An 11,410-nucleotide genomic window follows, 5' to 3' on the forward strand; every position below is an offset into this window, starting at 1 on the left:
GCCTGGACTTTTCAAAAAGCCAATGTAGTAGGACGAAAAGGAGATTTCCAGATTAAGGCACTCAAGAGTCACAAGCAAGTTGTGATCCTTAACTGGCTTCTGTTTCTAACAATTCAAACAATTGTCAAAGACATTTTGGGGGTATACTTGAGTCATCCCTTAAATTCTTCTGTATGTTTACAATTTTAATTTAAAAACGTAGGCAAAAAGTCATTGGATAACATGATGAATATGAAACTTCGAGTCAGACTTCCTCCTTTGTACTAGTATAAATTTCCTGTTTGAGAGTTTATTTCCTGGGGATGCAGTCATTGGAAATAACTTTTGACTTTTGTTCCACTTTAAATGCAATAAGCCACCTTACCACCTTATCTCTCCCACCAAATACATATAAAAACTCTGGAGAGAATGCCTGGAGCAGCTGTCTGAGAACTCTTGAGTAGTCATGGTAGCAGGCAGATTTAAGAAGGAGACCAGAATTTGAAGCAAGACCTCTCTGGCATTCCCAGACATTCCTGTGTAAGGACAGTGGTGCTTTGTTGAGAAAGGATCTAAACCTTTCAGAGAGGAGAACCCTTACCTCTCTTCAGAGACACTATTTTCCTGCCACTTGGACCTGGAGGTAAATATATCTGCACGGTGGGAGCAGAGAGAACTTAGAAACTTGGATTTAAAAGAAATTTTTAAAAAAATATTTTATTTATTTTTGAGAAAGAGATAGAGACAGCATGAGCAAGGGAGGGTTAGAGAGAGAGGGAGACACAGAATCCGAAACAGGCTCCAGGCTTTGAGCTAGCTGTCAGCACAGAGCCTGACGCGGGGCTCGAACCCACGAACCTGAAATCATGACCTGAGCTGAAGTTGGACGCTTAACCGACTGAGCCACCCAGGCGCCCCCCTCAAAAAGTTTTTTAATGTTTATTTTTGAGCGACAGAGCATGAGGAGGGGGAGGGGCAGACAGAGAGGGAGACACAGAATCCAAAGCAGGCTCCAGGCTCTGAGCTGTCAGCACAAAGCCCGACGCAGGGCTGAACCCACGAACCGTGAGATCATGACCTGAGTCGAAGTCAGAGGCCTAGCTGACCGAGCCACCAAGGCGTCCCTCAAACCGTGGATTTTTAATCAGAATAGGAAAAGGAAGTAGCCCCTGGGAGGTGGAATGAGTGAGATGGTGAGAGAAAAAGAGACTCAAAGTAATGTAGAGTTGTGTATGCAAGCCTAGACTTACCCCTGGACCCAGAGTCTCATATATATATACAAAATGTCCAGGATATAATGCAGAATTGCACAAAATATAAAAATCAGGAGGATTTCAACATTCCAAGGAAAAAGACAAGACACTGTCCCAAAATAACATAGATCTTTATTATTATAAAGTAGATATTAGCAATAGTATTTCAGAAAGTATGACCATTTTTGAAGGGAAACTTCAAAATTTTCAGTGGGAAAATAGAAAATGTTAAAAAAAAAAAAGAAACCTAGTGGAAATTTTAGAACTGAAAAAGTAGCAAAATTTATTTAAAAGGTATCATTGGAAGAACTCAGTAGCAGAATAGAGATGACAGAGAAAAGAGCAAACTTTTAAATTCACATGTATTATCCACACTGAACAAGGAAGAGAAAAAATATTCCTATCAATTGATGCAGAAGGGGGGAAATGGCAAAATTAAATGCCTATTTATGATAAAAACTCAGAAAACTAGAAATAAAGGAGAAATTAACCTAATTAGGGTCATCTACCAAAACCCCACAAATAACATCATGCTTAATGGTAACCAACTGAATGAAGTTGAGATCAAGAACAAATCCATGTGTCCATTCCTACTCAGCTTGGTACTGGAGGTCTTTGCCAATGCAGTCAGGCAAGAAAAAGGAATAAAAGGCATTTGGGTTAGAAAGGAAGAAGTAAAATGGTCTTCATTAAAATGACGTGATTGTCCACTTTGAAAACCCCACAGAATCAACAAAAATGCTCTCAGAACTAAGAGTTAAACTAGGAGTTTAACAAGGTAACAAGATACTGGGTTAACATACAAAAATTAATTTCTGGAGGCACCTGGGTGGGTGGCTCAGTCGGTTAAGTGTCCAATTCTTGATTTCAGCTCAGGTCATGATCACAGGGTTGTAGGATCAAGCCGGGTATCAGCAGGATCTGTGCTGAGTGTGGAGCCTGCTTGGGATTCTCTCTCCTTCTCCCTTTGCCCCTTTTCTGTTTGCACACACTCTTCCTCTCTCTCAGTCTAAAAAACAAAAATTAATTTGTGTCTATATAGTAGAAATGGACAATTGGAAAATAAATTTAAATAAGCTATTCCATTTATAATAACTCCAGAAGGAAAATAGAGAAAATTTGGCAAACGTGTGGGATCTCTATGTTGAAAACTACTAAATGTTGATGAGTAACATCAAAAATTCCTAACTAAATGGAGAGACATGTCATGTTTACAGATTGGAAGACTTAATATAGTTGTCAGTTCTCATCAGTTTAATCTAGAGATTCAACACAATTCCAGTAAAGACTTCAGCAGGAATTTCTTTAGCTAGAGACAAGCTAATTCTAAAAGGAATTAGAGTAGGAAGCAGAGTGGCCACAACAATTTTGAAAAAGCAGAGCGAAGTCGAAGGGCTTGAACCATTGACTTCAACTCTTATTACACCCAGACAAGCTGACAGAACATTCTCATTCATATCATTGAAATACACTATAGCAATGAAAACTGCCTAGTCTGTCTATATTTCTGGTGAGTGATTGTCATTGTACCAAGAAGATCCCACGTTGGAGCCCTAGCAGTTAGTTACTGAAGGCCAGAAGCTGTCACACTTGTATCGATCCATATTCTGTGTCCTCAGGTGAACCAGCTCTGTGCTTCTGTATCCCATTTCTTGCTCTTCACCCTTCACAGGACTGTGGCAGAGTCAGTGAGAATAAACCTTTTCAGAATGGACACAGGGCAGGGGTGCCTGGGTGGCTCAGTTTGTTAAGTGTCTGACTTTGGCTCAGGTCATGATCTCACAGTTTGTAACTTCAAGCCCCATGTCAGGCTCTCTGCTGTCAGCAAAGAGCCTGCTTCAGATCCCCTGTCTCTCTCTCTGCCCCTCCTCTGCACTCTCTCTTTAAAAATAAACATTAAACATTTTATTTATTTTTCTTTTTTTTTTAATTTTTTAATGTTTTTATTCATTTCTAGGAGAGAGAGAGAGACAACGTGAGCAGGGGAGGGTCAGAGAGAGAGGGAGCCACAGACTGAAACAGGCTCCAGGCTCCGAGCTGGCAGTCAGCACAGAGCCCGACGCGGGGCTTGAACCCACGAACCGCGAGATCACGACCCAAGCAAAAGTCGGACGCCCAACCGACTAAGCCACCCAGGCGCCCCAACATTAAACATTTTAAAAAAAAGAATGAGCACAGGGTGAAAACTCTTTCTGCCAACCCTATACTAGGAAGTCCAGGTGTCAAATGTGACAAGATTTGTATGATGTGCACCAGAAAGGGCTCCTGGTGGCTTCTTCCATTCTGTCTTATTGGGAGACAGGCTTGTTTGTTTACTTATTGGGAGGGATTTGTTTGTTTCATATGTTTGCTTGTGACCCTGTTGACTTTGGTAGCCTTGTGCCACTCTCGGCTGCTCCACCTACTTCCCTCACTTTAAAAAAATTTTTTTTCTTTAATGTTTATTTTTTGAGAGACAGAGAGCAAGCACAAGCAGGGGAGGGGCAGAGAGAGAGGGAAACAGAATCCGAAGCAGACTCCAGGCTCTGAGCTGTCAGCACAGAGCCCGATGTGGGGCTCAAACTCATGAGCTGTGAGATTGTGACCTGAGCCGAAGTCAGACGCTCAACCAACTGAGCCACCCAGGCGCCCCCTTACTTATTTCTTTAACCACACAAATCATGTGCCCCACACAGGCATTTTAAAGGGCTTTCTTTGTTAAATCTAACATATTCAACAAAGGTCCCTAGTGTTGAAGGGCCTGAAACTGGAAATAAGCCCTGAAAATCTAGACATAGATAAAAGTTGAACTAACCTTCAAAGGGCAGGAGAAACCATGTTCATTTTGGATAAAGCTGCTCCTTCTATTTTTTTTTAAGTTTATTTATTTATTTTCAGAAGAGAGAGAGCAGCTGCATGCATGCAAGTGTCAGTGGGGGAGGGGCAGAGAGAGGGGGAGAGAGAGAATCCCAAGCAGGCTCCACACTGTCAACACATAGCCTAGTGTGGGGCTGGAACTTGTGAACTGTGAGAGTATGACATGAGCTGAAATCAAAGAGTTAGAGACTTAACTGACTGAGCCACCCAGGCACTCCCAAAAGCTGCTCCTTTTAGAAGGAAGGGCTGTTGGTTTCTTAGGGTCAGCACCACATTGCCCCTCCAGGATGAAAGCAAGCTGCCCCACACTTCAACCTATGGATTTAAGCAAGCATGATGAAACCCAGGGAATTTGCTCTCCAAGGAGAAGAAAGGCAGCATCACTCTTCCTGGGTCTGGGATCCCAGCACAGCAGTTAAGTATAGGGTGAGAGGCTGTCCCAAGCAGGACTGCTGTGTGTCTTCATCCTGAGCTGGTCCCCCTGTGAAATACCCTCCTCTTGCTCTAGATCCGAGGCTCCAAGCCCATAGTGTTGATAGCTGTGCTACAAGGAACTACACTTACATCACCACAGAACCTATTAGCACTGATATGGGTTGTTTCTGAAATTGTCATGAGTCATTCAATAGTGATTTACAAGTTATGTATTAATTTGAGTCCCATAGATGGTCACTATAGTCTGCAAACTTTTGGGGTTAGATAAAATATATTTTAGGCCTTGTGGACCAAGAAGCAAATCTCCATACATTTTAAATGATGGAAATAAAAATATAACAATGGAGTAATTTTTTCTGTAGTACAGACCTACTGTTGAGACTAGAAATCTTTTCTGGGAGTAGGGGAGTAACTATTTTGTGTTAAGTTGATATTCCCTACCATCAAGATGGACCTTACCACCATATTCCAATGGGAACAAATAGTCTTTCAACAAAAATGATGCTGGGACACCTGGATGCAAAAGAATAAAGTCAGACCCCTACCTCACCATATACGAAAATTAACTCACAGTGGATCAAAGACATAATGCAAGAGCTAAAACAATAACATTCTTAGAAGAAAACTTAGACAGAAATCTTTGTGACCCTAGATTAGGCAATAATTTCATAGATCTGACACCAAAACCACAAACATCATACAGAAAAAGTGTAAATTGGACATCATCAAAATTAAAAACTTTTGTGGACCAAAGGACACCATCCAGAAAGTAAAAAGACAATCCACAGAATGGGAGAGAAATCTTGCAAATCATATATCTGATAATGTACTGTCAGAAGCACATAAATAACCACTAACAACTCAAAAACAAGACAGACTAAACAAAAATGAGCAAAATATCTGAACAGAAATTTCTCCAAAGATGATACACAGATGACAAAAGAAACACGTGAAAAGATACTCAACCTTATTAACCATCAAGGAAATGTAAATCAGAGCCACAGGGAGATACCATGCCACACACATTAGGGTGGTTAGAATGAAAAAGAGATAATAAGTGTTGGTGAGGATGTAGAAAATTTGGAACCCTCATACACTGCTAGGAGTGTACTAGGGAGTACAAAATAGGTCAGCCTCTTGGGAAAATAGCCTGGCATTTCCCAAAAAGGTTAAGTATAGAGTTACTCTGTGACTCAGCAATTCCATTCCTAAGTATATACCCAGGAGAAATAAAAACAAACATCTATATAATAACTTGGACACGAATGTTCATAGCAGCATTACACGCTATAGTAAAAAAGTGGAAACAAAACTGTCAGCTGATGAATGGGTAAATATGTGTAGTATAGTCCTACAATGGAATATTATTTGGCAATGAAAAGTAAATGAAACACGGATAAATGTTGGACCAATCTTGTAAGTATTGTGCTAAGTAAGGAAGCCAGGCACAAAAGACCACACATACTGTATATTTCTGTTTCTAGGTAATGTTCAGAATCGGGCTTGGAAGGTTGGGGAAAATGGACTAATAGTTACGGAGTTTCTTCTTGGGTGATGAAAATGTTCTAAAATGGATCGTGCTAATGGTTGTACAACTCTGTAAATATAAGAAGCATTGAGGGGGCACCTGGGTGGCTCAGTTGGTTGTGTCCGGCTGTTGATTTCAGCTCAGATCATTATCTTACAGTTTGTGAGATTGAGCCCCATATTGGGCTCCATGCTGACAAAATGGAGGCTGCTTGGGATTCTCTCTCTCTCTCTCTCTCTCTCTCTCTCTCCTATTCTTTCCGCCACCTCCCTCATGCATGCTCTCTCTCCCTCTCAAAAGAAATAAACTTTTAAAAATATTGGACTGTATAGTTTAAATGGGTGAAGTGTGTGAATTTTGTCTCAATGAAGCTATAAAAAATCTGCAAATGTGATTTATCTCTTAATCATCTAATCTGCTGATCTTTATAAAGTTTTGAATATTTCATCTTTGAAAATGTACTTTCCATCAGATAGGCATTGTCAAATATTTATATTAGCCTGTGAGCATATGATTTTAATTGAGCATATTCGCTGCTTAAAAGTCATGTATAGACTTTCATTAGACTATTCTCTTGATACTTTCCTTTGATATTTGAGATTAATCATTTCCAATGGGAGGTTAGGTGGATGCGTTCCCATTGTGCTGTTAAATGGATTTTGGAACATGGAAATTTCCTTTGCACTTGCATTGAGATCCAAAAATGCTTCTGGAACTTAAGTTTATATACACGGAAACTGTCTCTGCAGTAAACAGTTATGGGAATGGAGACAGCACTTTTTGTTTTACATTTTGGCAGCAAATAAGGATGTGTATAAAGTATCTTGACATTACTTGTGATTCAACTATTAGTTGTTATTGAAATGACTTCACAACAATACATTTTGCATAGAAGGTCTGATTTGCCTTGAATTTTCAGCTGAATTTATTAAGAAATATTTATTAAGTTTTCATTGCCAAAGCTAATTTCCATGTTTAATAACAGTGGTTAAACACAGTTCTTGTTCAGAAAAATTCCATTCACAGCCTTCACTTAAAAAAAAGGCAATACAAATTTACTACTGCTAAGTCATTGAATTTCTGTCTAGCAGAACAAGTCAGGATATTCAGACTCGATAGATTTCTGAAAAAGAAACTTCATAGAACTGACAAGAGTTAAGTCAACAAGGGCAAATGCAGTTCACTGTTGACAGTACTTGCTCGATATAACATGACAGACTCCAGTATTTTCTGCATATTTCTTGCTAGTGAATAAGTACTGATGTAGGACTGTACATTTTCACAAGCTTTGTAAATTTGTTTGACTAAGCCTCTTTCTGTGCTTTACATGTTTTGACCACCATCCTTAGAACACTTCCTAGGGACTCCACTTTGGGTTATACTGAATGAGTGGGGGTTTTTTTTCAACGTCTTTAAAAATATTCTGGCTTGTAGTTGTTCCACACAGACTATTTATAGAGGCTGATTCTTCCATCATTTTAAACTCCGTGTTGACTCATCAAATAAACACCAACCAAGCAGCATCATTAACATCTGCTGACTCATCAAAAGCCAAAGAAATCACTTAAAATCCTCTGCCTTATTCTTTAATTGACTATCAATATTGCTCACAATGTCCTTAACCCTTTGAACAACTATTCCGCTGAAAGACTTAATTAAGCAAGTTTATCTTCTCTGGATATTTCTGGTGTTTTCCATTTTAATAGGGATTGCATTGAATATATAGATTGCTTTGGGTAGTATTGACATTTTAACAATATTTGTTCTTTCAATCCATGAGCATGGAATGATTTTCCTTTTTTTGTGTGTGTCTTCTTCTGTTTCTTTCATAAGCTTTCTATAGTTTTCAACATCTAGATTTTTCACCCCTTCGATTAGGTTTACTCTTAGGTATTTTATGGTTTTGGGTGCAATTGTAAATGGGATCGATTCCTCTTTCTGCTGCTTCATTATTGGTATATAAAAATGCAGTCGATTTCTGTGTATTGATTTTATATCCTGCGACCTTGCTGAATTCATAGATCAGTTCTAGCATTTTTTTGGTGGAGTCTTTTGGATTTTCCACATAGAGTATCATGTCTGTGGAGAGTGAAAGTTTGACCTCCTTCTGGCTGATTTGGATGCCTTTTATTTCTTTGTGTTGTCTGATTGCTGACTCTAGGACTTCTGACACTATGTTGAATAACAGTGGCGTGCCTGTCATCTTCTTGACCTTAGGGGGAAAGCTCTCAGTTTCCCCCCATTGATATTCTCTGGATATTTCTTTGGCTATGGCGATCAAACATTTAATTAACTTACCATTAGTAAATAGCTCTCCTTGCTTAGCTAACAAATGATCCACTTAGAAACTTACTTTGGCTACAGCCTCATTTTCATAGTTTAGTTTTTGTGAAGAAATTATGCTGTGATGAAATACTTGTTTGTATCTTCAAATTTTCCCTCCGGTATTTACCTGAGAGTAGGAAATGTTGATCTCCTTTTGTCTTGCTTAGCTTGGCTACAGGTTTATCAATTTTATTGATTTTTCACTTTTGTTAATTTTCTTTGATTTCCTGCTTTCAATGCTATTGGCTTCTGTTCCAGTGTTGATTATTTATTTTTCTTCTGATTTCTTCTGCAATTTCTCCTGCAACCATATATTACTATTTCTTTCTCTAGTTTCCTTAGGTAAAACTTTAAATTAAAAAAAATTTTAATGTTTTATTTATTTCTGAGAGAGAGAGAGAGAGAGAGAGAGCAAGCGTGAGCAGGGGAGGGTCAGAGAGAGAGGGAGATATAGAATCTGAAACAGGCTCCAGGCTCTGAGCTGGCCATCAGCACAGAGCCTGATGCGGGGCTCGAACCCGTGAACCACGAGATCATGACCTGAGCCAAAGTCAGACACTTAACCAACTGAGCCACCCTGGCACTCCTTCCTGTTAAGGTATGTTTTGCAGCTCAGAATGTGTGGTCTGTCTTGGTGAATGTTTTGTGTGGGCTGGAGAAGAGTGAGTACTGTTTTTTGTTTGTTTGCTTTTCTGTTTTTTTTAAATTTAATTTTATTTATTTATATTTTTTAATAGTTTATTGTCAAGTTGGTTTCCATATAACACCTAGTGNCGACCCTGGGATCATGACCTGAGCAGAAATCAAAAGTTGGACTCTCAACCAACTAGGCCACCCAGGTGCCCCTGCTGTTTTTGCATGAAGTATTTTATAATGTCAACTAGATTCGATTGATTGATGTTCTTGTTGAGTTCAATTGTGTCCTCACTGAATTTCTGCCTGTTACTGCAAGTTACTGACGGAGAGCTGTTGAAGACTCCAGCTATCACTGGATTTGTCCATTTCTCTTTTCAGTTCTATCAGTTTGGGTTTCACATATTTTGATTGTTATAGACAACGTATAGTTGGATCTTGTTTTTTATTCACTCTGACAGTCTGTTTTTTTCTAATTTGTGTATTTAGGCTCTTCCCATTGAAAGTGCTTATCAGTGTAACTGGGTTAATATCTACATGTTTGTAACTATTTGCTATTCATTGCATGTAGTCTTTATTTCTTACTTCATTTTCCCTTTCTTTTTCTGCCTTCTCTGATTTTAACTGGTCATTTTATGAGATTCTGCTTTATCTCCTCTCTTAGCACATCACTTATACCTCTTTTCGAAAGCATTTTAGGGGCTGCCCTAAAGTTTGCAATATACACTTACAACTAACATATGTCCATTTTCAAATGATACTCTACTGCTTCACATGCAGTGCGGGAACCTGACAACACTGTGCACATCCCTGCTGTCCCTTCCCTTGTGACTTTGTTGTACCTTATTTCACTTCTCCATTGCTGTAATCTCTCAACACACTGTTGCTCTTATTACTTTGGACACACTGTTATCTGTTAGATCAAGGAAGAATAAGAAGAACACGAGGTGCCTGGGTGGCTCGGTCGGCTACGTGTCTGACTCTTGATTGTGGCTCAGGTCATGATCTCATGGTCATGAGATCAAGTCCTTGTTTGGGTTCTGTGCTGACAGTGTGGAGCCTGCTGGGGATTCCCCCTCTCTCTACCCCTCTCCTATTCTCTCTCTCTCTCAAAATAAATAAACATTTAAAAAAAGGAAGAAGGACACAGGTTTTATGCATTCTCTACCATTCTTCTTTTTGTTAGATAGATCTGAATTTCTGAACTTTATCATTTTCCTTCTCTCTGAAGAACTTCTTTTTAACATTTTGTGCAAGGCAGGTCTTCTGGTGACAGAGTTCCCCAATTTTTGTTTGCAAAAGTCTGTATTCGTAATACAGATAATTTTACTGAATACAGAATTCTAGGTTGATGGTGTTTTTATCACTCAACACTTTATTTCACTCCACTCTTCATGGTTTGTTGTGAGAAGTTTGGTGTAAAAATCTCTTGTTCCTCTTGTAGGTAAGGAATTTCTTTCTTGCTCTGGCAGGTTTCAAGATTTTTCTCTTTTCCACTGGGTTTCTGCAGTTTGAACATAATATACTTGTTAAATCCTGTTAGATTTTGGGGTGTTGATCCTATTCTCTGAACCTCTTTGATCTATGATTTAGTTTCTGTCATTTCCTTTTCGAAAGTTCTCAGCCACTCTTGCTTCAAGTCTATCTTCCTCCCTCCCTCCCTTCCCTTCCTTTCCCTTCCTCTTTTCTTTCTTTCTCTTTTTTCTTCCCTTCTCTCTCTCTCTTTCCTTCCTTCCTTCCTTCTTCCTTCCTCTCTCTCTCTCTCTCTCTCTCTCTTTCTTTCCCATTATGCATCTGTTATATCTTTTGTCTTAGATTTTGGGTTCCATTTATGTGTGTGTATGTATGTGTGTGTGTATATATATATATATATATATCTTTTAATTCTTTGAATCCCCAGGAATAGAATGGCTAGATCATGTGGAAAGTGAATGCTTAGTCTTCACTTTGGCAGAGGAAGCTGCCAAACTGTTTGTCGACCTGGTGGTTCCATGTGGCATCACCAGGCGCCGAGTTCGCAGGCTCCCTTCTGCCACATCCTCACCCACAGGCACTGGCCGGGCTGGTTGGTTGGTTTTTCTCATCTGTTTTCATTATAACCACACTAATAGGTTGGTAGTGTCGTCTCAGTGTGTGTGGTTTTTAAAAGCATTTCTCTAGTGACTAATGATTTTGACCAACTTTCCTGTTCTTATTTGCCTTCCCTTCATCTTCTTTAGTGAAGATTTGATTTAGTTCAAATCTCTACCCTTTTGGGGGGCTTCTTTGTTTAAAGCTGAGACTTGAGAGTTTGTGGACAGCCTATAACTATCTTATCAAATAAGTGATTTGCACATATCTTACCCCAGGTGTGTGGCTTCACTTTTTCTTTTTCAAGTGTCTTCAGCAAAACAAAAGTGAA

Source organism: Crocuta crocuta, unplaced genomic scaffold (assembly GCF_008692635.1).
Source record: "Crocuta crocuta isolate KB4526 unplaced genomic scaffold, BGI_CrCroc_1.0 scaffold218, whole genome shotgun sequence".
In the NCBI taxonomy this organism is placed as follows: Eukaryota; Metazoa; Chordata; class Mammalia; order Carnivora; family Hyaenidae; genus Crocuta; species Crocuta crocuta.